Below are 25094 nucleotides of genomic sequence, written 5' to 3' on the forward strand. Positions count from 1 at the left end.
AACTGGTGCCAGTTTTGAGAGTCAGTACTATTATTTCTCTGTTTGAATAACTGCTTTTTATGAAATACAGGCAACAACATTCTCAGGGATGGGAAATGATATTCATAAGCTTTCCCCTATAATCCTTTCTTTTATTACCCTCTCGTTGCATATAGCAACACAACAGACTGTCACTGAGTTAATCCTCACATTTCAAGAGCACTCAAGTATTATTTGCATTTTATAGATGAATAAAACAAGGTACTACTAAATCAAATGGAATCCTGTGAACATAACTAATTCAGTGGCATAAGCTAATTATTTTGTTTCTAAATGGTCCTCATTCTTAGGTGTGTGTAGTTCACATGACATCCTATTAGTTTATGTATTTCTGGACAGATCTCTGAATCTCTCACTGTCTTGGTATCTCTTTAGTTACTTCTCTCTTGTCTCATGGGAGTAAAACGTGGTCAGTGCAGTGATTCTCCGACAGTGCACAGGAGAACAACCTCAGGAGACTGTCAGAATGCAGATTCCAGGGCACCTATCTTCATTCAATGGACTGTGTTGGGACCCAGGAACTGGTAGTTTTTACGCATACCCCAGGGAGTTCACAGACAGTATCTTGATTCACCCTGATCTAGTTATAATCCTCAGTGAGGGATAATCATTGGGCTAATTTCTTTACTATTTGAGTTCCTGGAACTTAGTACACCACTTCAAGCTTTGGATCACTTTTTTTTCCCCATAAAATAGAAATTAGTTGAAATTCCTGTCTCAGAGAAGCCTTCTGAATTTATTGGTTGTAAAATACTTAGAGGCCCCTGAGTTTGAAAGGTTGTGATGATTTCTTAGAGCTGCAGACTCACACCATGGTTAGTATCTGGTTTGGCTCATGAAAACTTCAGTTTGAATGTTGTTAATGGAAGATACTTTCAGAGTATCCTCCTGTTAAGACCAACATAGAGTCTGGAAGGACACTGGAACAAGAATTGGAAGATCTGTCTATGTTTTAATTTTAATTGTGACCTTAGTTATAGCTAGTTTGTCTTTGCGTTTAGAAATTGGGAAAATATAAATCTACTCTGACAACCCTAAAGGATTCTAGTGTTTACCAAAGAAGATCTGTACATACAACTAATTTATAAATTTCACTTTGCTCTACAGTTATAATAATGACACATGGATACTAACCACTTGTAGAAGCACCTTATTTAAGACCGTATTTAGGGAGAGTCTCTACTTTTTAAGGACTTGTTGAACAGAGAGACTTGTCTTCCAGGAACACGTGGAAACCTGGTTGGGAAAAAGCTTCTCATAAACAGTCAGAAAGTAATTGACTATGTGGGAGCTTAGAAGTGTTTTTCTCTGAGTATTTCTCAGGAATAGACTAACAGAGTGTTTATATACCTAGTGAGAGTATGTTACTGGGAAAATGGCTGTGATATGTGATCATGACCTTCAGTTGGGAAAAACAAGAGGTAAGTAGAATCTATGACGTGATACTTCCATTCCTCTGTCTTGGGCCTCAGCCAAACTATAACTCTGGATTTACTCTTTTTCTTTTCATCTACCTGTAACCTGTGCTCTACTACACAGGTTAATTTGTGTCCCCTCCAAATTCACTTGTTGAAGCCTAACCCCCAAGGTGATGGTATTAGAGGTGGGGCCACTGGGGATGACTAGGTCCTGAGGGTAAGCGCTCATGCATGGGATGAGGGCCCATATGAAAAAAAAACCCAAAGAGCTCCCTTCCCCCACGTCTGTCATGTGAGGACACAGCAAAAAGACAGATGTCTATGCACCAGGAAGCAGGTCCTCACCAGATACTGAATCTGTCAGCACTTTGATCTTGGACTTCCCAGCCTCCAGAACTGTGAGAAATAAATTTCTGTTGTTTGTAAGCCACCCAGTCTGTAGTACTCTTTTATAGCAGAACCGGCTAAGACAATCTGCATGATGGAAATGCATGTTCCTGAGAAGAATGGCCTCTGGAACAGCACATAGTTTGTGTATCACTATAAACTGCCAGCCGTGCCATAATTTTGGCATATAGAACCTCTTGGCAGAAGTATCAGTAACCATGACTGTGATTGAGCACACATGGAAACAGCATCTTTGGATAATTTGAAGTTACTCAAATAAACTTTGAAAGCAGAAAAAAATGGATTGTACTAACCAGAAATATATAACACGCTGAGTGTAACTTTCCATTCCTAGGGAGAAGAAAAACAAAATTATGAGGCATAAATCTTTATTAATTTTGCTTTTGCTCTTAAGAGCTAAAACTTGTGGTACTTTACAGTATGATGATTTTATAATCATCTAAAACCTTTAAGTCAATGCTTTCAATGAAAATTTCGAATTAGGATGTTGATCTACTTACATTTTTTTGGTGCAGATTAACATTATACTAAACAGAATACATGCTAAATTATAGTTCAATTCAAGTTTGGCAGATATATACACAGAATGTTGAAACTGAACACACAATTCATTTGGATTTCTTTTCTTTTAAGAATTAAAAAAATGAAAATTAGCTAACAGACATGCCGAACTATCAAATAAGACAGGTGGTCTTTGATGTAGTTTTCTCTGGATGAAATAATACCACCGTGATAGCTAGGAGTGTATGATGAGAACGGCTGAGAAGTGTTCTATGTATTAAAATAGGAACTGGCATTGCAGACGAGGAGATTCATGTTTTACTGGAGAAACACTCTCCTTTCTGTAAAACAGTTGCTTAATTTTTGCCAACGTGCCTTTATTAGCCTGAAGAGCTTGAGGTTTAATTTCCAACCAATCTTTGATTACTCTTAAGAATTCCATTTCTGGAATAGGCTTAAAGGTATATCATGGGATGGAAATGCTCAGTTATTATAAATCACATTACTTGCTTCCTAAAATTGCTTGACTTTATTTTCTACACTTAATTTTTAAAGAGAAAAAGCACATAATGACAATGCAGTCACAGGTGGTGAATATTCTTGAAAAAATAATTTCCAAGGCATATTGTTGGGTCACTTGCAGTTTCAAGACACCTCCTTCAACAGAAAAACTGCATTAAAATTACTGCAAGAGATCATTGATATTTGGCAAGAGGACATAGTTTAAACCAAGAATCATTAAGAAAAGTTTGTCTTAGATTTTTGAAAGTAAGGAACTTGTCTTCCATTTTCCTTCATCATTTTCTATAGCCTTTCAGAGTTCTGTGTTTATAAGGAAACATCCTGATTATCTGCAACCAGGCTTTTGACCTTCAGGAGCATCAATCAGAGAAGTAGGACCACTAGAAAATATAAACATGTAAAATAAAAGAGTTATTATAGGGATTTGATGTGATAAAATTATTTGGCGAGCTCCTGTTTCTGTGTCGGGTGCTGAAGTCTGAAGTTTCCATGTCAAGCACTCAGGAGGGATGGATGAACATGAAGTTGAAAAAGCAAAGAGAAGTCAGAAGCTCAGAAGTCTGAGCTAAGCCAGAAACCATAAGGTAGGATTGGAATTCCTGTCAGTCTCTCTTTGCCTCCAAACTTCCAATTTCTAGCATGGGGCCATTCTGGAAGAGAAACTGGAGCACATTGTCTGGGAACTAAACAGGCACTTGGCCTAGAAGTGAGGGAGCTGAATCAGAAGACCCAGCAGGAGTTGGAGGTATTGAGGACCCAGCTGCTGCTTCCTGTCAACCATACAAGTAAGCAGGTAAGCAGCATTAAGTGTGAGATGCCACAGTGCCTTGTTCCTTTCACCAAATTCTTGAGGAATGTGTTTGCTTTTTCATTCCCATCTTCCAAATCTTGTGTAATATGTTTCCTGTGGTTCATGTTAACTATGAACTATGCAGAGAAGGGAGTTGTAATAACTGAAGTTTCAGCTTAATTAAACTGGCATAATACAAATCCATTTTAGTTTAACCTTTGTTAACTTGGTGTCCAAATACTCTTCTTCTTTTTTTTTTTTTTGTTGTTCCAATCTTCAAAGACATTCTTTTTATTTTTGTAAAGTTACATAGTTCCAGGTGTACAATTCTGTAATACATAATCTATATTATCACATTGTGTGTTCACCACCCAGAGTCAGTTCTCTTTCCATCACCATATATTTGATCTCCTTTACCCTCATCTACTACCCTCCTTGCTCCTTACCTTCTGGTAACCTCTAAACTATTGTCTGTGTCTATGAGTTTTTGTTTCTTCAATTGTTTGTCGTGTTCTTTTGTTGTTTTCAGTTTTATATACCACATATCAGTGAAACCATATGGTTCCCTCCTTTTTCTGTCTGACTTATTTCGTTTAACATTATAATCTCAAGATCTATTCATGTTGTCACAGATGGTACTATTTCATCTTTTCTTATGGCAGAATAGTATTCCATTGTGTATATATACCACAATTTTTTAAAATGCAATTACTTTTTTTTCCCTCTAATTTTATTGGGGAATATTGGGGAACAACATGCCTCTCCAGGGCCCACCAGCTCCAAGTCGTTGCCCTTCAATCCAGTCATGGAGAGCGCAGCTCAGCTCCAAGTACAGTCCCAATCTTTAGTTGCAAGGGATGCAGCCCACCATCCCATGTGGGAATTGAACCAACAACCCTACTGCTCAGGGCCTGCACTCCAACCAACTGAGCCATCCAGCCTCCCCATATCACAACTTCTTTATCCATTAATCTATCGAAGGACACTTTGGTTGTTTCCATGTCTTGGTCACCATAAATAAAGCTGCAATGAAAACTGGAGCACATATGTCTTTATGGATAAATGTTTTCAGATTTTTTGGGTAGATACCCGGGAGAGGGATTGCTGGGTCATATGGTAATTCCATTCGTAAGTTTTTGAGGAACCTCCACACTAACCGTACTTAATTTCCAAATAAAGAAAACAGGAAAATCTTATCTCCACCTAACATAACATAGTTACCCCTCATATAACTGAAAACACATTAACAATCCCCCCTAATAAAGATATAACATTCTTTGTCTATCTTTCGATGATTTTCATTCCTCTTCTAACTGAATCACATTTCCTCTTTGATTGAAAATAACTTAAATATTGAGCTATAATGTTAACTACTATTAATCTGTAAGGTTCTAGGCCCTAAGGAGTCTTTCTTACTATTGTTTTTTTTTTTATTTCATTGGAAGCTCTCAGAGGCATCGCAGATCTACATTTCAGACATTACTACTACCGTTCCCTTCATTGTATAGTGGTGACTCAATTTCCTTTTGATTTTAGGATCAATCATCTCATCTGATACTTGTTGATTTTTGATGTAAGAAATATAAAGAGTCCTGGTGAACTCTCATTTTCCAGTTTAATGAAACCATTGCTGTATCCCACTGGTAGAAGCTTCTCTCCCTTAGTAGTGAAGACCTTTAGACCAACAGAGCACAAAGTGCAAGGACAGGAAACATAAGTTTCGTTAGTGGATCACTAGTGGCAATCATTACAGCAGCCACTCCCTGTATAGAAAGCCCTAAATCCTGGGGAGGAGAGAAACAGTATCATATACTTGTCTCTGAATGAGGGTATGTACTCCATTCTGGATGCCAGTGCAGGCTTGAAAGGTGTTGCCACCTAGTTGGTGCCATAATCAGGTCTTCAAAAGTCCACTCCACTATTTGTCTAGCCAACCACTTGAGGGAAGATGGTGAAACCAGTGAAATCAATGAGCATAAGCCCACCACCATATTTCATAGACTATAAAATGAGTTTCTGAATCAGAACTAAAGCTGACAATAGGGTATTTTATATGTCTGAGGAGTGTGATCTTGGCAGAAGCATTGTGGGGAAGGAAAGCAAATTTATATACAGCATTAAGTGTTTATTCCAGTGTGAACAAAGCACTTCTCCTTCCATGATGGAAGTGGTTCCATGCAGTTAATCTGGTACTGGATGGCTGGATCACATGCCACCCCGACACCACCACTAAGTGAATGGTGCCATATTGGGGACTCAGCATTGGTTTCTATGCTATCCGATTGGGCATTCAGCAGTGGCTGTAGTCTGATCAGACTTAGTAAGTGAAAATTCATGTTGTTGAGTCCATGCATACCTCCATCCCTGCTGCCATAAGTACTTTTTTATGAGCTTATTGGTCAAGTGCAGGGATGGTTGGGGAAAGAGGCTGTTATGTTCATGGTGAGTAATTTGTCTCCTGCTTATTAAGAGCATCCTCCATTGAAATTTCTCTTCGGTCAGCATGGACATACATCTCCACATCCTGTGCACATCCAGAGAGGTCTAAACACAGGCCTTCATGTCATCAGCTTTTCAATTATGTTCTTTCCAACTGCCTGACAATTCAGCCAAATCAATATCTGCTGCCAGTGAGGCTGTATAGGTCCAGATTTCTGGCAATCTCTCTTTCCAGGTAAAACCAACAACCAGGTGTTACTCAAAATTCTGTTCACTGAGAATGTTCCTTCACCACTGTCTTTCAAGGCAGCTCAGATCGGAGTTGTAATGCTATAGTTGTCCACTGTCAGGTAAAGTCAGCCTATCATGCTGAAACCCAGAAACACCTGCAACCCAGGCCCAAATATTTCCTTCCCAATTAATCAATCAAACTACCCTACGGTCACAGGTGCAGGTTGAGAAGGAGGGGGCTATGTGGCAGAATATGGGTCATGAGCATCTATGCCAGTCACATACGTAACTTCTTTGTGTTTTCAGAACCTGATGAAGTCGGACCTTACATACACCACTTTCATATAATGAAAGTATTGCTATATGTGCCCAAATTTATGGTTTAGTAGGACAGAAAATCATAATAAGCACTCAGGTCTTATGGTAACTTTGTGGCTCTTGTCCAAGGGTTCCCGCCTCTATTAAGTTTCAGTAGCAAGTCAGAATCTTCTTTTCAAAAGAACAATAGTAGCAGTTGTTCATGTAAGAAACGTCCAGACCTGCAGGAAATTTTTATGAGTTTATTTGAGCCAAACTTATAACAATTGCTTGGAAGCAAAATCTCAACTCATTGAGACAATGCTGCAGAGAGTGGCAGTTTTGCAGCTTATTTTATATGTTAGAATCAAAGGAGGAGACATAAGGAGAGTTACATGAAATCCATTGGTGGTTGATTAAGGGGGCAGGAGAAAGCAACGCAAAAAAATCTCTAGGATTGGATAAAAAGTAAAACAGAGACACATACTTCATTTACATTGGTGGGTACAGGATAGTTAGTAATTAACATTTACAGCCCATAGAGATGGTGTTCAGGGATGGGTCTGTGGTCTCCCTGAGGGGTCTGGAAAAGATTACTCTGACATTTCAAAGGTATGTTATCTTAGATGAAAAAAAAAAATAGTCAAGCTCACTTAAGATAAATATTGATTTTTGTCAAGAAAGCTACAGGCCGAGGATGTGACTACCCGCCATGACCCTCTAGGTGGGATAATGTGGTCCCACAGTGCTAGGAACGCTCATTCCTAGGAAGTCTTTGTGTCCTCCTTTGTCTTGCTGCAATGGTGAACACTGCGGATGGGGCAAGATCTTAACCTTAGATGGAAGTCAAGGCCAAAATTTTCTTAAAAAGGAAAGACAGGTAAATGGGAGGCAGTCAGGTCATACGGACCTTCATTAAGAAAAAAAACACTGGATCATTTTTAACCTACAAACTAACATGATCCAAGTTGTGCTGTCTGTCTCACTTTTCTGTATTTTGCATCTATTATAACATTTACTTACAGTTTGAGGGCACACCATATACCTCTTTGGTTTTCACAATCTGGCCATGAGATGGGTTCCCATTTACTTGTATTATTAGTAGTAGTAGTAGTAATTATTACTTTAATATGGACCATCTACTTCCCATTGGAAGCACTCAAGTGTCATTCATTCAAATCTGATTCCTGCTAGTTACGCAATGGGGAACTGTAACTTTAAGGTTTAATCAGAGTCGAGGCTGTGAGAATACAGTGGTGTAAATTGCAATTACCATCTAAAAATTTCCAGATGACGGGAGGACAGTAAGAATTTCATAAGTAGATTTCCTGGGCCTTAGTAGCTGTTACAGAGGGTTAGTTTTTTTTTTTTTTTTAAAGCCACTTCAGCTTCCATCTAAATTAATATAGTTAGTCCTTGGTGGGTTAGGAGGTAAGCACATTTCCATAATTGCGTTCTAGTGTTTATACATAAAATTTCTTGCTTAATATTCCTTTTCCACTAACCTTCTACAACTGCTCTTGTCTTCCTTACTTTTCTCATTTTTATTCATCTGGAAATAACCAACTTATTAAGACAAACTGCTTCCTTTTAACTTCTCTTGAAACACACATCCCTTTCCTTCCTTCTGCGATAACATTCCTTCTAAATTTCAAAAGAGAAACCGTAAAAAGTGTATTATTGATAATATAAACACTATCTTATTCACCTTCAGCAATTATTAACAGCTGGACTATACAAGAACAAAGTTTGAGAAAAGCCCAAAGAACAAGTATAACTATTATTATGGCTAATATTTTCAGACAGGTAAAGACAATCAAACAAATGCTTCTTTTTTGTTTTAAGTTCAACATCAGTTATATAGGTATACAGGCCTTCTCAATAGCTGTCTATGTCTGATTTTGGCTTCTCATCCTCGAGGAGTCTTTGATGTCCACTGCAGGCGAGGCGAATGTCAGACAGGGGCACATGTCCACTCTGTTAGGCACTTTTTTTAAAAAAATAAGGAATGTGAATCTTTGAGTTAACAGCTTTAAGTTTAGCTGCACATGGATTAGTTAATAATACCCAATATGGTCCCTTCCAACAAGGTTGGAGAGAGTCTTTAATTGATGTCTTTTCCAATGGACAAAATCTCTTGTTTGTACCGTTGCAGTCTTTGAAGTCTTTGTCTCCTGGGAGCACACTATAAAATGAATCCATTATTAATTTATCAATTTCTTTAAACTGGTTAATAAGTTTTTGATCATGCAGAATGTCTCCTATTAGTAAGGCTGTTTCATATGTCCCTTCACCTAGATGCACAGGGTAACCAGTGACTATTTAATGAGGAGAAAAGCTATGTTTACCAAAAGGAGTAGATCGCAGGTTGAAGAGTACTACAGGGAGAGTTTTTGGTCAAGGGAATTAAAAGCTTCTGAAAATTTACCTAGTTGTTTTAATTGCACTGTTTGTACATTCCACTGTTCCAGAGGACTGGGGGTGATAAGCACAATGAAAATGCTGCAGAGTAGGTCAAATGTTACAGATGGATTGCATTATTTGCCCAGTGAAATGAGTCCCTCAGTCACTATGGAACTCAGAGGGAATTCCCCAATAGATAATTAAAAAATAAATAAATAATTTACCTACCATGAAGGCTATTGCTCTTCTGCAAGGGTACGCCTCAATCCAGTTATAAAACATACAAATCATAACTAACACATATCTGTCTCTTTGAGATAGTAGCATTTACATAAATGTTGACTACCATACCTCAAATGGACCTAAAGGAAGTGGGAAATGTGCTTGGGGACCCATGGAGTGATTTTCCAGGGTTATATTTTGAGCAGATAGAATATCTGCTATATGCTTTCTGAGCTACAGCAGGAGAAGTTTTCAAGTAATATTGTTTACTCCACAAAATCACCTTTTCAGGCCCCCAATGTGCTAGCTCATGTGCATGTTGAAGTATAAGTAATTGAGCCCCTATAGGTAAAATTGGTGTCTGATGGGGTCCAAACCATATCGATTTGGGTAAAAGTTTTCACCTTTTTGTAGCCATATCCTTTTTTCGTCTTCTGCAGCTGTCCATTGAAACTGTAAATGAGAATCTTTTGTTGATTTAATAAAGAAAAGAAATGTTCTCAAGTCTGGATAATTTGGCTGCTTATTGCTGTTCGTCTAGCTGCAGTGTCAGCTAAATTATTTTCTTTTGCTTCCATGGTGGCAGCTTTAGAATTTCCTGGAATTTTTGATAAATGCCAATTGTTTGGGTTGCCAATTATATGACATCTAATAATAATTCTGCAACCTGTTTTCCATTGGGTTGCCCTGAGGAAGTCAAGAAGCCTTGCTGCTTCCACAACATTCCAAAGTTGTAAGCTACACCAAAGGCATAGCCAATATCACTGTAAATATTGTCTATTTGATCTTTGGCTCATTGACAAGTTCGAGTTGGAGCAATTAATTCAACTCGTTGGGCAGATCTTATTCAGGTAAATAAGAACCCTCAGTTATGTTCATGATGGAATTTACTACAGAGCCAGCTCAGTAATTTCCCTGTTCAGCTTTCAGATAAGATCCATTTGTAAACCAAAGTCAGCATTATCAATACCCGTAGGAGTTTCCTGTAATCATTGCTAGAAACAAGAAGGTGGTCAGTAAGTAAAAGATAATCGTGGATATCTCCATCCCAAAGAAGATAACAATGTTGCTGGGTTAAGACTGTTACATCGAGTTAAAGTAATGTTAGGCGCAGAAAGCAAGAGTACTTCAAAGACGCCAGCTGACTGACGGAACTATTGAGTGTGATAAGAGTTCAGCGGAGTTTCAAGAAAATGAGGAACATAAATTAAGTAGAGTCCATATGATTTCTTCTGTTTGTTTGTATAACATGGTTATAGCAGAGATGGCTGTCATGCAGGGAGGGAGCCCTTTGTCTTCTGAGTTTAATTGCTGACTCTAGGGCTATGATGATCTGTTTTTGAGTTAAAACTCCTAAAGCATTTCTTTTATTTTCATTTATAAAAAAGAAGAAAGTTTATAATCAAGGTTTCCAGAGTGGGAGCTTTAGATTAAACATCCTCTAGAGCAGGGGTGTCCAAACTTTTTCCAACGTTTTTTACCAAGGGCCATATGCGGTAAAATACACAAGCATCCGGGCCACTCACTTGAGGTGAAGTACGTATTGCCTCACCTGGTTTATTTAAGTAAACTAAATATATTTTTGGAATTTGCTGTGGGCCAATTAAAAATGGATTGAGGACCGCAGTTGGCCCGTGGGCCACAGTTTGGACACCCCTGCTCTAGAGCTTCTTCAGCTTGTTTCCCATTGGGGTTCCATTGAATTTGATCAGGTCAATTTGATTTTAATAAGCCACATAGAGGCTGGGTCAGTAATAAACAATTTGGAAACCAGTTATGACAGTGTCCAGTCAGACCCAGGAATCCTAAAGCTGTTTTTTGTTCGTTGGTTTGTTTGTTTGTTTGTTTTTGGAAGAGGAAAGAATAAGATTCCTCTAAGCCTTTCTGGGTTAATTACTAGCCCATCTTCTTCTTCTTCTTCTTCTTCTTCTTTTAAAATTGGGGAATATTGGGGAACAGTGTGTTTTTTATCCCCAGGAACCCATCAGCTCCATGTCAAGTCATTGTTTTTCAATCTAGTTGTAGGGGGCGCAGCTCACTGGCGCATGTGGGACTCGAACCGGTGATCTTGGTGTTATGAGCACCGCGCTCTAACCACTGAACAAACCAGTCACCCTACTTGCCCATCTTTAGATATTAGATGACCAAAGTATTTAACCTGGGGTAAAAAAGAATCTAAGCTTGTCCTTCAAGACCTTATGTCTCTTTATGGCTAGCTGTTGTAATAGGTAAATTGTGTCCTCTTGGGAGTCTAATATGCCCTAAATTATAAAGGTAAATCTTCCGCATATTGGATTAGAGTGGAATTTTTGGGGAAGTCAACATCATTCAAATTAACTTCTAGTATCTGAGAGAAATGGGTGGGACTCTGTATATCACTGGGGCATTAGTGTCCAAGTAAACTGGTGATCTTCCCAGGTGAAAGCAAAGAGATATTTCCTGTCTTTCTTTTCTTTCTTTTTTTTTTTTTTTACAGGAATGTTGAAAAAGGCACTACATAAATCTATCACTGAAAAATATTGGCAGTCCAAAAGAATAGCTGATAATAGGATATGTGGATTTGGAACCACAGGATGTCTTTATTTATCCCTATGAGATCCTGTGTATATCTCCATTCTTTCCCATTTACTGGGTTTCTTTAGGGGAAGGATAGGAGAATTACAGGGGCTTATACATAGAATTCTAAGCCCTCTTATAAAGTGATCTTGTATAATGGGCTTAATTCCAGCTAGTGCATCAGGTCTTAAAGGATATTAGTAAATATTAGGCAGAGGCAAAGTATTGTCAATAGTTATTTTAATAGAAGTGTCTGACTTAGTCTTGCCAATATCTGTACAGGAAAAGTCCCAAAGTTGCATTGGAACCTCCTGTAACTAATGTTCAGTCAGTCTCCAGATTAGTTTTCTCTTGTGGAGGTTTCTTTAAAATCATTATTTTCCCGATTAATTGAGCATTTGCTTAATTTAATTCTAAAAACACTTCATCCTTCTGGGAAAAAGATATGCGGGGGTCATTGGTTCCAAGAAAGTCTCATCCTATCAGGTGAATTGGGGCAGATTTGACTAGTCAAAATATATGTTGGCCCGTGACAATCCCTAGCTGGAAGGGAACGGGTTCTAACTTGAAAACAAATATTAGTTACTTAGATGTCCTACCATTTGTACAGAAGCCTAATCTGAGAGAGAGGACAACTTCATTGGGCAGGGTTAAGCAACGATAAAGTAACCCCAGTATCTACAAGGGCCTTAGTAGTTTCCCCTTTATGGTACTTTCAATTTCTCCTAAAGTATTAGTAAAGAGAAGGGGCTATGCCCTCTCATAGTCTTCAGAGCAGCCCTATGCTTGTTACTGTTTCTTTGCTTTTTCTAAATCCCATTTCAGTTTTCTATAATCCTTCTTAAGGTGACCTGACTTTTTACAAGAAAAACAGACTCCTGTGCAGGAATTTCCCAGCAAACCTTGGTTAGTAATTCTGTTGCTTTGCGCTCAGAAAATGGTAGGTGTACTAATTAGAATAGGTAAGAATAGCCAGGGTCATATGTTCTAACAGTTAAATTCCTTTGGGAGTCCATCAGGGTCCTGGAGAGGGTCAGGGAAAACGTTAGTTAGATTCCTTAATTCTGTCCTATTACAAGGGGAGTTAGATTATGGCTGATTCTCCTTGTCCTGAAACTGGCTTTTCTCTAAAGGGAGCTGTTAGTTTTTGTTGTGTTGTTGTTCTAGTCTATCCTGGTCTGTTTTTTTTTATTCTGAGTGTCCCCTAGGTCAGTTGGGAGTTGTTGGAGGAGATGTAGAAGAGAAGAGGAGGAAAGGAGAGTAAGTTTGGACAACAAATAAATGGTGAAGCAGGGCAGCTGGAGAAGAGGGAAAAGTTGGGGCTTGGCATTAAGCAGCTTCAGAAACCTTTAGTTTTAGAGACAGTCTCTAAAATTTTCTTTGTAAATTCCTGGAGAGGAGAAAGTCTCTCTGTGCTGCATTTCAGAGGCCAAGTAAGGTAATTAAGCCTCTCGTTCATTCAGTTTGATTTTTTTTTTTTAATTGGGGAAGGGAAACGGCACTTTATTGGGGAACAGTGTGTACTTCCAGGACTTTTTTCTAAGTCAAGTTATTGTCCTTTCAATCTTAGTTGTGGAGGGTGCCATTCAGCTTCAAGTTGTTGTCCTTTCAGTCTTAGTTGTGGAGGGCGCAGCTCGGCTCCAGGTCCAGTTGCCTCCAGGTCCAGTTGCCGTTACTAGTTGCAGGGGGCGCAGCCCACTATCCCTTGCGGGAGTCAAACCGGCAACCTTGTGGTTGAGAGGATGCACTCCAACCAACTGAGCCCTTTGGGAGCTCAGCGGCAGCTCAGCTCAAGGTGCCGTGTTCAATCTTAGTTGCAGGGGGCGCTGCCCACCATCCCTTGCGGGACTCGAGAAATTGAACTGGCCACCTTGTCGTTGAGAGCCCACTGGCCCATGTGGGAATCGAACCAGCAGCCTTCGGAGTTAGGAGCATGGAGCTCTAACCGCCTGAGCCACCGGGCCGGCCCCCAGTTTGATTTTAGAGCCGGATTTTTTTCTATTATGCTTGCAAAAAATGAATTTAGGTGTCAAAAGCATTCCATTTTGGCCATGTTAAGTTGATATCATTTCTAATTAAATCTTCCCGTGTCTGTAAGTACTTGCAAATAAAGGCTCCCTAGGAATCATACATCTGCAGGAGTATTAATGGAGGCTTGGATCTGGGGGCTTGTAGGCCTTGGGGTGGTGGTTCCCCAAGCTAATGTTAATTTTTCTTTTGAGATCTGTAAAATCCGAAAAAATTTTATGGCAATTGTGTGGTGGGTTAAAATGTGCTATTTATGGGTTGAGCTCCAAGGTGCTGTCACCTCCCGAGTTGCTCCAACACTGTGATGTGTCTTAGTTTCTCTCCTTGGCTGTTTAATACAACTGTGAGTACTTGGAGCAGTAGGTAACCAGCCTTTATGTGTACCTCCTCGGATGAGTCCATTATTTCATTATAGTTGTGTTGGAATTCCCTATGCGGCCCTGCTTTGTCTTGAGGGGTACCCTCTAACACTTGCACATAGATTCTTAGTCACCTAATTATACCCAAAATTTGAGCCGGGGGAAGTAAATGCCCCTGATCTTTGGAGTTGAATGAGTTTAGACTCTTGTTTATCCAGCAAAAGGTTTGTTCAGACTCTCAGTAATTCCAATTGAAAAGCCAAAGTTAAAAACAGCCACCTGTTTGTTTTTTTTCCCTCTGTCCCTGAGTTATCTCAACCCTTATCCTTAGCCTGGGTTATCCCAATCCTTAACCTTTAGTACCACGTCAATTTATTTATCTATTTATTTTTAAAGAACAGCTCAAATAAAGTCAGGGTCTCTTACCTTAAAACAGGGTGGTCCAGAGTTCCAAGAAAAACTCACCCAAGTTCACCCGTTGTAAAATGGGGAGCTGGTAGAGCACAGTGAGCCTCTTCTGGTACCTAGCACCAGGTCCAGGTCCACAGGGTGGTCCTGGGTGGGCTTCTTTGGAATGCTGTTTGCTGTGCCAAGTAAATGTCAATGTAAGAAACGTCTAGACCTGTAGAGAATTTTTATGAGTTTATTTAAGCCAAACTGATGACAATTGTCAGGACGCAAAATGTCAATGAATTGAGAAAATGCTCTGGAGAATGGCAGTTTTGCAGCTTATTTTATACATTGGAATCAAAGGAGGAGATGTGAGGAGGATTACATGAAATCCATTGGTGGTAGATTAAGGGGCAGGAGAAAGAAAAGCAGGGAAATCTCTGGGATTGGATAAAAAGTAAAACAGAAAGACACACACTTCATTTACATTGGTGGGTACAGGACTGTTAATAATTAACATTTACAGCCCATAGAGATGGTGTTCAGGGAACAAGATAACAATGTGAAAAGGTTCTAAGATCTCGTGCTCTGGTTCAGTGCGTGTGCCCTGAGGGGTCTGGAAAAAGGTTACTCTGACATTTCAAAGGTCTGTTATCTTAGATGCAAAAAGACAACAGACAGACTTAGTTAAGGTGAAGATTGACCTTTATCAAGGAAGCTACAGGCCTAGGACGTGACTACCATCATGACCTGCTTTTAGTTAGGCAATTTTATGTTCAGACCATCCTAAAGTGGTTACTTTTGGTCTCTGAGTTTGTGAGGCCCACCGTGCTGGCCTCCCCTGAGCTTGTCAGGTTTAGTATGCGGCCCTTTTTTTGTCCACATAATTTTCTACTGAAGAAGGCTTGCTTTGTTCTGAAATCCTAGTGGATTGTGCTGTAATTCACCTATTGGGAACTGTCAAAGGACCCCTACAACATTCCCCAACCTCTGATGTCCTAAGATTTAACCTTCAGATCTGTAGGGTCATACAGTCGAAGTGACACTGTGGCTTGCATGGCAGCCTGGGCCTGGGAAAAATACTTCTGTTTTGGGCCCCACTAAAAACTGGTAGCTTTTCAGGTTTCTCAAAAGAAGTATATTCTGCCTTCAAAATCCAAAGAGGTCTAGTGGTATTTTGTCCCTTTCATAATGGTAGGGGGAACCAGACACAAGACCTTGCCATTCATTTTGGAAGGGTATGCCCCAGATGACTGACTCACAGAAATGTCACTGGATTCTTATAAGATTTATTTCTTACCTGCTGGCACACACAATTGTCTCACTCATGTGTCTGGGTCATCACTATTTCCTGCTCACTTGATCCAATCAGCATGAGACCCTCAATGCAATGGACCACAGTGAAATGGTAGATGAACAGGATCCCTGACATGTGGCCAAGCAGTTGATGTAGCCCTGAGTTAGGAGAGTGAAGGTATACTGTTTATCTTGTCATTACCTCCAAACTTCGGGCTTCCATTAATAGGCATTCTACAGGAGAAGCTGGTGCCCTTGGAATATGCTCCTGGCCTACGATTCAGAGAAGCTCTAGCAGGACACCCAGCAGAAGCGACAGATGCTGTTGGCCCAAGTGCTGCCCCTGCCAACCCACAAACCAGCAGATCAGCATGGATGTGACTAAGTGGCAACAGTGCCTGAGGCTCTGCACTGACCTCCTGAATGAAAAAGGAATAGGGTGGTCTTTCCCTTCTGGTTTCCTATGCCAATGATTCCTGTGGATCATGCAAACTAAGAACATGCAGGGAAGGGAAATCTGGGAAATGTACTGCCTGGTTAGCTAAGTTGATACAACTAAAACTCATTACACTGGAATAGCTTTGATCTCAAACAAGTACAACAAAAACCTCTGAGAGCAAGAAACTTCCTCCAAATCTCCCAAACAATGAAAATGTGTGCAAAAAGTAGAAAGCTTAAATAAGGATTTCTTCCCTTCTGTTTCACCAATGAAAAAGAAAGATTTACTATGGCAAACTGTAGAAGTTCACAAAATATGACCTTTGTGGGGTGAAAGGCAAGAGGGACAGGAGAAACAAATGAAGACAGAAGAACAAAGGGAAAAGGAAAGCGGAAAAAGTATGTGATGGCGATCAGTAGCAGGGGGTAGGGCCGAGCAGAGGCAGGCAAGCATGGTAGGCATGATAAACAATACCTGTCATCAGAGAAGAGCAGCAGCGACCAAAAGTTGGAAGAAAGCAGCGTTTGTCTAATGGGAAAAGGTCTGTCTGGGCCTCACGTGTTTGCTTATGAAGGGACAGGCACATAGCAGCTCCAGTCTTATAATTGTAACAGATATTTCAGGTGGCAAGTAGCTTTCAAGGAATAATAGTCAGGATCTTTGGAAAACACACAGCATTACTTAAAATAGCTAATCTAATCTTCCTATAAATTTTACTTGTATAGGAGTTCTTCCTCAATAATTTCAGTTTAAATATACTTGTTAAATTTTGTCTAATTTCAATTTGTTTTTTTCATATTTATTATTTAAAATAATAGCCACTAGGTTTTAATTATTGTCAAAAATTAGGACATAACTATACATGTCACATGATAAATGATATTTAAAATGCTGGATAGAATGGCTTTTACACAGTCTTTTGGTCCTATGTAAGTCAAACTCTCTCAAGAAACTAAAGTGGATTTGTACATCATGCTACAAATTTAGTGTATCTCCTTCAAAGAATCGAAGGAACTCAAAACATTAACTGACACATGGGTAATAATCCTTACTAACATTGCTTTATTAGGTATAATTTAAATGAAGCCTGAATCATTTCATTCAAAGAAAAACCATGCAGGAACCATCGGCAATATAATAAATCCCTTTATAGAAAATTATTACTTTATTTTCCTTGGAACCTGGGTTTAGTTAAGGCTCAGAGAGAAGAATGATTGATTTTTAACTGAGGAAGCAAAGGTCAGCTAGACCAGAGTTCTGATTCCAGGCACCCAGGAGTTTTGGAACTTTTGTCAAATATCTTAACTTCTCTTAACCCTATTATCTTTATCTGTTAAATAAAGGATCCTAATACTTATCTCATAGGATTGTTATGAAGATTAAATTAAGTATATACCTGGCCCATAGTTATGCAGTAAGTATTAAATGTTATTATTATTTGCACTGGATCATTGAGAAAATCTATAAAATCATAGTGAAGTAATGATGATAATAAACATTTTTATTCCAGTGCATAATACTCAAATTAGAAGATATATTTGAAGTCATTTTTCCTTAGGTTGTCTAATGAATTAAAAAGATTTTCATTTTAATTTGAGCCGTAAATATGTTTAATGGTACATAATTTAGATTATCAGAAATTTCATTTTCCCATTTTGTTAATAAACAAAATATGATTGCCCATACTTTAAGGCCAAAAAGAGTATAAATACTATTAAAAGGAAAAAAAAAGTTCTAATTATTTTAAGTGAGGTATTTAATATCTGGGAGAATTTACTGTTCTGCTTAGCTAAACTTGAAAGGAAACTCAACTGGTGTTGTTTAGAGTTAGTGGAAGATTTAGAGGAGATTAAAAAAAAGGTTGACGGACCTATACAGGAAGAGTTGGATTTACTTTTATGTCATTAATGACTAATCTTTTTATTAATGCTGTCTTTGTTATACATCCTTGATAGTCCCTATGCTCATATAAATTATTCTGAAAATTATTAATTATCCCAGAGACACATTTATGTATAATATATGCTATTGAAAACTCATACCATTTTCGAAAGACAATAATTAAACGTTTTAAAATGTGGTTTTTGGATGAACAAGGAGTGCTGTAATAAATCATAAATTCCTAACTGGGCAGGTCATGGTGGGTAGTCACACCCCGGGCTTTTAGACCTTCTTTAGTGAAAGGTTTTTAAGCAAACCCTGTCCATTGTTCTTGTGCATCTAGGCTAACACACCTTTGAAATGCCGGAAGCGATACCCCTCAAAAGCGTAACCACCCTCAAGAAAGCACATCATCTTAATCACCCTATAATCCAATCCCAGTCTTGCTTTCTCCTACCTTCACGCAAGCTTTCATTTAAATGCGTAAGAGAAACTACAAAACTCATTCTCTGGAGCATTTGACATCTTGCTTCGCAACATTGTCATCAATTTTGGCTCAAATACACTCGCACAAAAATTCTGTACACGTTTGGACATTTCTTGTGTCAACAGTTTAAAAAAATCTTATTTCTATAGTATTCCCTTAATTTAAGTTTCCTTTTCATGACTAAGTAGGTACATATCAGGGGGGTTCAAGAGTATATTTCCAGCAATGAACAAATTCACGAAATGACAGATTGTGTTCTGCAGAATGCTTATGATTCTTGACCCTGTACCAGACTGACATGTTTAATTCTGATTAAGCACAGTTTATCATGACCTTGTTTATAACATTTGTTTATAACACTTACTATGAAGAGTTTCATTAAAATGATACTTTTTTTGTCCTTGTTCTACATTAATGTAGTTACTGCCAGAGATCTGTGGAATTTACGGAAAACAGTTATCAAACTGATGTGTTCATGGGGCCCCTGCCAGAATCATTCACATTTATACTTATTTCAAGGATATCTGGACGAGTTTGAACAACTTAGTCCAAGGCCTGGGATTGTCATTGATACCTCTCTGTATTTCTTCTGGTGGTAGAAGTTAGAGAGCAGAGAAAACTTTTGATAAATTCTTGTTATCCATGACAGTGGAGTATTTTTCTGTTATTTATTTAACTTTTTATTCCTTTCTTTTTGCTTTAATAACTTTATGTTGAAAGAATTAAAATCCATGAAACATTAGTATCAAGGGAATGACACAATACATTTTAATGTGATAAGATTATTGGAATAGATTACAAATGAGGGTGTGATCAGTGAGCTAGCCCAAAATGCTTCTAGGTCAAAAAAACTGATTAACTCAAGGGCTAATGTGTCCAGTTGGACATCCTTACATGTACAATAAACCTGTAGTCGTCTGGTAAAATGGGGTATTCTATTATTCTGGATAGCTGTCTTTTCTGGATAGCTCCAAGTTAGTTATTACAAAGTTTTATTTCAAAAGACTATAGCTCTAAAATACTTTTTAATTGCATCTGTTTTGGTAAACAGTATGTTGAAGGCAATTTAATTTCTTTTTATTGAAGATATGGGATGATTATTCTATTTGTAGGAGAAAAATTATCTTAATAATTTTCTTATATAGGTGAACCCCACCAGATTGCTAATAAGTGAGATTAAAAAAATCAATCAGAAAAAATAAGACTCGGGTTATTGCAAGGCGGATGGAATGACAGTGCAGCTCTGGCTGCTTGGCTGGGAGTTTGGGAGCCTGATAAATAATGCCCAATTGCATTTTCCGTGGGATTTTGCATGACTGTAGGGGAGTATCATGCAGTTTTAGTCAATCTATTTTATTTTTGTTGTTGTATTGTTCATTTATCTTTTTTAAAAAGGGACGTGAAAGATGTTTAAGTCTATGATCTTTAAAGCAGTGGAAAACGGAATTTTTATATGCAAAATCTGATATAAACACTATCTTTTGTGGTCCTCAAGACTAGATTATGACCTGTGACTTAGCATCACACTTTTGAAGTTAGAAATGGAGCCAGAGAATTCATAAGTTTGCCCAAGGCAATGCAGAAATCCATTATTTCTCTGACAGTGAAGTCAGTGTCATGTCCATTACACTGCATTGGAAAGACAAAGCAGCTTTCTTCCCAGCCTTTCTCTCTGCTTGTGTAAAGTAGTCAACCTTAACACTGTTTACCTTTTTGTTTTCCGTTACCACAGCATCATCAATTACTGTTTTCCACGTCATTTTTTACCTGCTTTTAGCTCGCATTTGTGTGTTCTTTTTTAGTTCTATAGCTGTAGAAAGGAGAAAGTTGCATTTGCAGTGCCACACTCTCTACATTTCTTCTTATAGATCCCCATAGTATTTGTGTGTGTTACTTTACTTATAAAGACATAGATTACCTTAAAAAGAACATACACAAAAAAATGGTTAAAATGATTGTATTTTTGGGAGGGAAGCTGAGTGACAGAGTGAGAGACATACTTTTTTTTTAATTAAAGTTTATTGGGGTGACAATTGTTAGTAAAGTTAGATAGATTTCAGGTGAACAATTCTGTATTACATCATCTATAAATCCCATTGTGTGTTCACCACATAGTTTTCTTTATATAACTTTTTGTTCCTTTTGAATACGTATTGTACTATGTCTATATTTTACCAATTGAAAAATTTAGATTATCTCTTGATTGTGGACATTTGGGGTATGGCCATGAGAAACTGGTTGTATTTTTATGAATTCAAAACAAAAATGAAATATTTTAAATTGTGGCTGTGTTGTTTATTCATGAATTCACTGTGATACTAGAGTTCAGAAGATGCCAGATAATCTAAATGCTTTTGGTATTTGGAGTTGAAATTACAAAAGAACACACACGCAACAATAATTGCAGCATGGAATTTTAAAATTAGAAGGTATATTATAGACCATTTAGTCTAAACTCTTTACTTATTTATAAAGAAATTTCTAGTTGTGAATGGCAGAGCTGGGAAAGAAAGACATACCTTTGGACTGGAAATTCAACATGGCCTGTAATATGTAATATGGCAAAGACTGGCACGGTTAATTTATAGGAAAAAAGATCACTAGAAAACTGACTATTATAGTAAACTCTAAAGATCAGATATCTTTTGATGGCATTTAGATGAAGGAAGATTTGTATCAAGAAAATAATTTGCTTTATTTTTCTGAAGGTTTTGACTCTGGGAGTGCTCTATGTAACTGTCATGACACTCTAGGAGAAGATATTATTTAGTAGCAGCACTTATTTTTTTTATGTGATTATTATTATTGTCCAGTTAAATGTGTGCATGTGTGTGTATTTTAAAAGTTTACTATTCTACATGTGGCAACCACGGTAAGCAGTGCCATTATCATAATAAACTGACTGTGAAGAGTGATGTTCCTGATACATTGCCCAAGGTATAATACAGCAATGCCAGCTGAATATTCACTATTTTTTTTAAAGGTGTTTAGTGTCAAAGAATAAGCAAGTAGAAATGATTTACAGAGATAATAATCCAATCAATTATGTCACCTAGCTTAGGTTTTCTCTGGTTATATATGTGAAAATAAATACCTTGTAAATTTCTTTGGCATGAAATTTAAAAGCATCAAATATATGGAACAAAATATATGCAACCTTCTTTCTACATGTTGGCAATATTTCACTTTTTGGTAAGTTCTCTGACCATTTTCTCCTGTGTGCATCTTTCATGAATGAGTCATACCCACTGTAATAGACATAATATCATAAACAAGAAAATCATTGATAGATTCCTCTGAAAAGGCTGATTCACTTACTTGGAAAAGAAAAATGTATGTGTGCTATGATTACCACATTTGTAGATTCATAGATACTGGCACTAGGCAGCTCTTTCTCCCCAACAGTTCCCTGATTTTAAAATTATATATTTCTTTGCTATTTGAAGAAAACTCATCTTTGCCCACTGTTTTCCATTACTGGTATGTCACATGCTGAGTTTACTCACATCCTGGCTCAACTTTCAATCTGGTTTCTTTCTTTTTCTCCTCTCTCACTAGGGTATACTCTGACAGTTTTAACAAAGATATCCTAGAAACAATCCTCAACTTTTCTAAAACCATTTTTTTATGCAATTCAATTTAATTGACTTTAGAAATTTAGAGAAAAGGAGATTGCAGGAGAAATGAAACTTTGTATTTGCTCTCCATTTCTAAAGAGTAGGTTTTGATTCAGCTCAGCTCACATCTGTTGTTTGACTTTTCTCTTAGGTTAGCTCAGATGATAGCATATTAGTAGACTGTCATATTACTTTATCTACTAAAATAACCTTTTGAAAATGCCCTTGTAAGAACAGGATAATAGGGCCGGTCCTACATCAAGTTCTATACAGAATTTAGATACATACAATTTAATCATTTCAGCACCCAGAATTTTCTTTTAACATAGTGGCACTTTCAACTGCCTTTACCAATTCAAAAAAGAAAGTTAATTTGAGAAAACAGTTATTTGACACATCTGTGGTTTATTAAATAATGATTAATTAATGTCCAAAAGGAAAAAAAAAACATAAACAAAATTTGTGGTTAAGTCATGACGGCACTAGTTATTTTTATCAGGCTAAGTTTTCATACTTTGTTCTCGTTAGTAGAATATTCTCATTAGCCTGGTATGTTATTACACTATCCTCAGAGGTATCTTGGGTGGGCGTCCAGCAGATGATGTAACTTCTCCAAGAACTGCAGTGCTCCTGGTCATATATGACAACCTTATTTTAGAAAGTTCTTTTTCTAAGAAGTGTTTTTAAAGAATGACAGATTTGTTCACTTGGATCATGGCACGCCTCATTCAACCATAATGTGTTTGAAGAATTAACTGAGCCATGAAATTTTTGTGTTGTGGATTAAAGCTTTATTGAAAATATTTTCCTCTGTAATTGAACTCTTTTTGATGACACTTATGATAATTTTAGCAATTAAATAATCTTAATTGGTGTTTGGGCATCAATTTTTAAACATGCTATAAAATTCAGTGACATGCTATAAAATACTAGTATCCTCATTTTAGACTTCATTTATACTATCAAATCTAAATTATCTGATAATTAAGGAAATTCTTATTTAGACTTTATTAGTATAGAAAATTGACTTAAGTCTTTTTCATTTTTACAGAGTGAAATAGTACTAGTCTTCATTAAAAGAAAAAAATAATAATATGCACATGTATATTTATCTATCTGTTTACTTAATCATGATTTAATAGGTACCTACCATGTTTCAGTCATTGTACTTGGTGTTGGTAGCAGAAATATAAATAAGTGCTCGGTCTGCCCTCAGGTGACCCTCACAATCTAGAGGAGAGGGAGACACAAATATAACTCCATGGTAACAGTTTTTATTAAATTCTACAGGAGAGATGAGAATAAGGTGCAATAGGTGCATCTTGGGAAGTGGGGAGGAGGGTAGCAGGCATTTACCAAGGGAATGAAAAAGGTGTGAGGCTTTAAATTAAAGTCTGAACAAAAAGAACATTTCAAGCTGGAGGGGACACTGTGCTAAAGGGCAGAGAGATGTGAAACAACAAGAGACTTTCAAATGGTTCAAGATGGTGTAGGCATAGGTAAAGTGGAGCAATTTGGCCAAAGATTCATGACAAGTGGATTGGGGCACATTATAAATAATACAGAGTGTAACGCTAAAGGGTCCAGACTTTATTCAATAGGAATTGGGACTGTAAAGGTCTTTGAGAAGATTTATTCTTTATTTTGGAATAGCAATTTGAAAATTGCTTCTAGACTTAGAAGATCACCAATCCCACAAGTTAAGATTTGTCATTAAACAAATGTGGCACATGCTGCATTTCCCGTTACCTTCTTAGAGATTCACTGTGCACATGAACAGATTAAAGGCTCAGAAAAACTCTGCATTAAGTAAGCCTGAGAATATTATTCAGTCTGCTATTTCCTAAATGTATACCGTGTTTCCCTGAAAGTAAGACCTAGCCCGACCATCAGCTCTAATGCATCTTTTGGAGCAAAAATTAATATGACCCGGTCTTATTTTACTATAAGACCCAGTATAATATAATATAATTAATATAATATAAAATATAATGTAATGTAATGTAATGTAATATAATATAATATAATATAATATAATATAATATAATGTAATATAATGATATAAGACCGGGTCTCACATTAATTTTTGCTCCAAAAGACGCATTAGAGCTGATGGTCTGGCTAGGTCTTATTTTCAGGGAAACACGGTATGATCATGGAACTCTCTTTTCTTTTCCCAAGTCTCTTCCACAGCATGCTTTAGGAAAATTTTACTTTATAAAGAAAACTTGCATGTGGAGTGTGGATAAAATGGGAAGAGATTTGAGGCTGAGGGCCAATATGGAGAGATATAGATGAGATATAATTGTACTAATAACAACATCTATTTTCAAATTAATGTTCATTTTTAAACTATGGAATTTTTGATGGCCTTGTTTCAAACTTTTATGCAGACAAATTTTAATTTCCATTTAAATTTAACCAACACATTCAAATTTTGTGAAACTTTTTCTTAGATACCCGTTATAAAGACAATCAGAGAGATTCTTTAAATGACACATACTGATTTTTTTTCATTAATATGCACTTTAAAAGAGCTATGCAATTCTTGTTTTAAAAATCCTGGCAAAATACAGCTATGTTAGTTATAGTTACTGCTGTCAGTTTTTAAAGCAGTTATAGCTGTGAATAACATCAGTGAATGAAATCCATTTGCTGTCTGTGGCTGGAAATTCTACAGTTTTTGAAAGCTGGAATTACTTGGGAGTGGCCATTCAAATGTGTCATGGAGGAGATAATAACCTCACTGTTTCCCCTTAAAATCTGGCCAC

At 37.4% G+C, this 25094-nt stretch overlaps 1 long non-coding RNA gene across 1 annotated transcript; it reads right to left on the bottom strand.

Moving 5' to 3' along the window:
• Positions 1-7102: 7102 nt before the first annotated feature.
• On the bottom strand, positions 7103-23552 carry LOC117020536 (uncharacterized). The gene is made up of 4 exons (XR_004422717.1): positions 23474-23552; positions 20474-20624; positions 14640-14797; positions 7103-8830 (listed from the first exon to the last, which is right to left on the bottom strand). It is a non-coding gene; the product is annotated as an uncharacterized LOC117020536 (long non-coding RNA).
• Between the last annotated feature and the right edge of the window lie 1542 nt (positions 23553-25094).

This window comes from Rhinolophus ferrumequinum, chromosome 3 (assembly GCF_004115265.2).
Source record: "Rhinolophus ferrumequinum isolate MPI-CBG mRhiFer1 chromosome 3, mRhiFer1_v1.p, whole genome shotgun sequence".
Lineage (NCBI taxonomy): Eukaryota > Metazoa > Chordata > Mammalia > Chiroptera > Rhinolophidae > Rhinolophus > Rhinolophus ferrumequinum.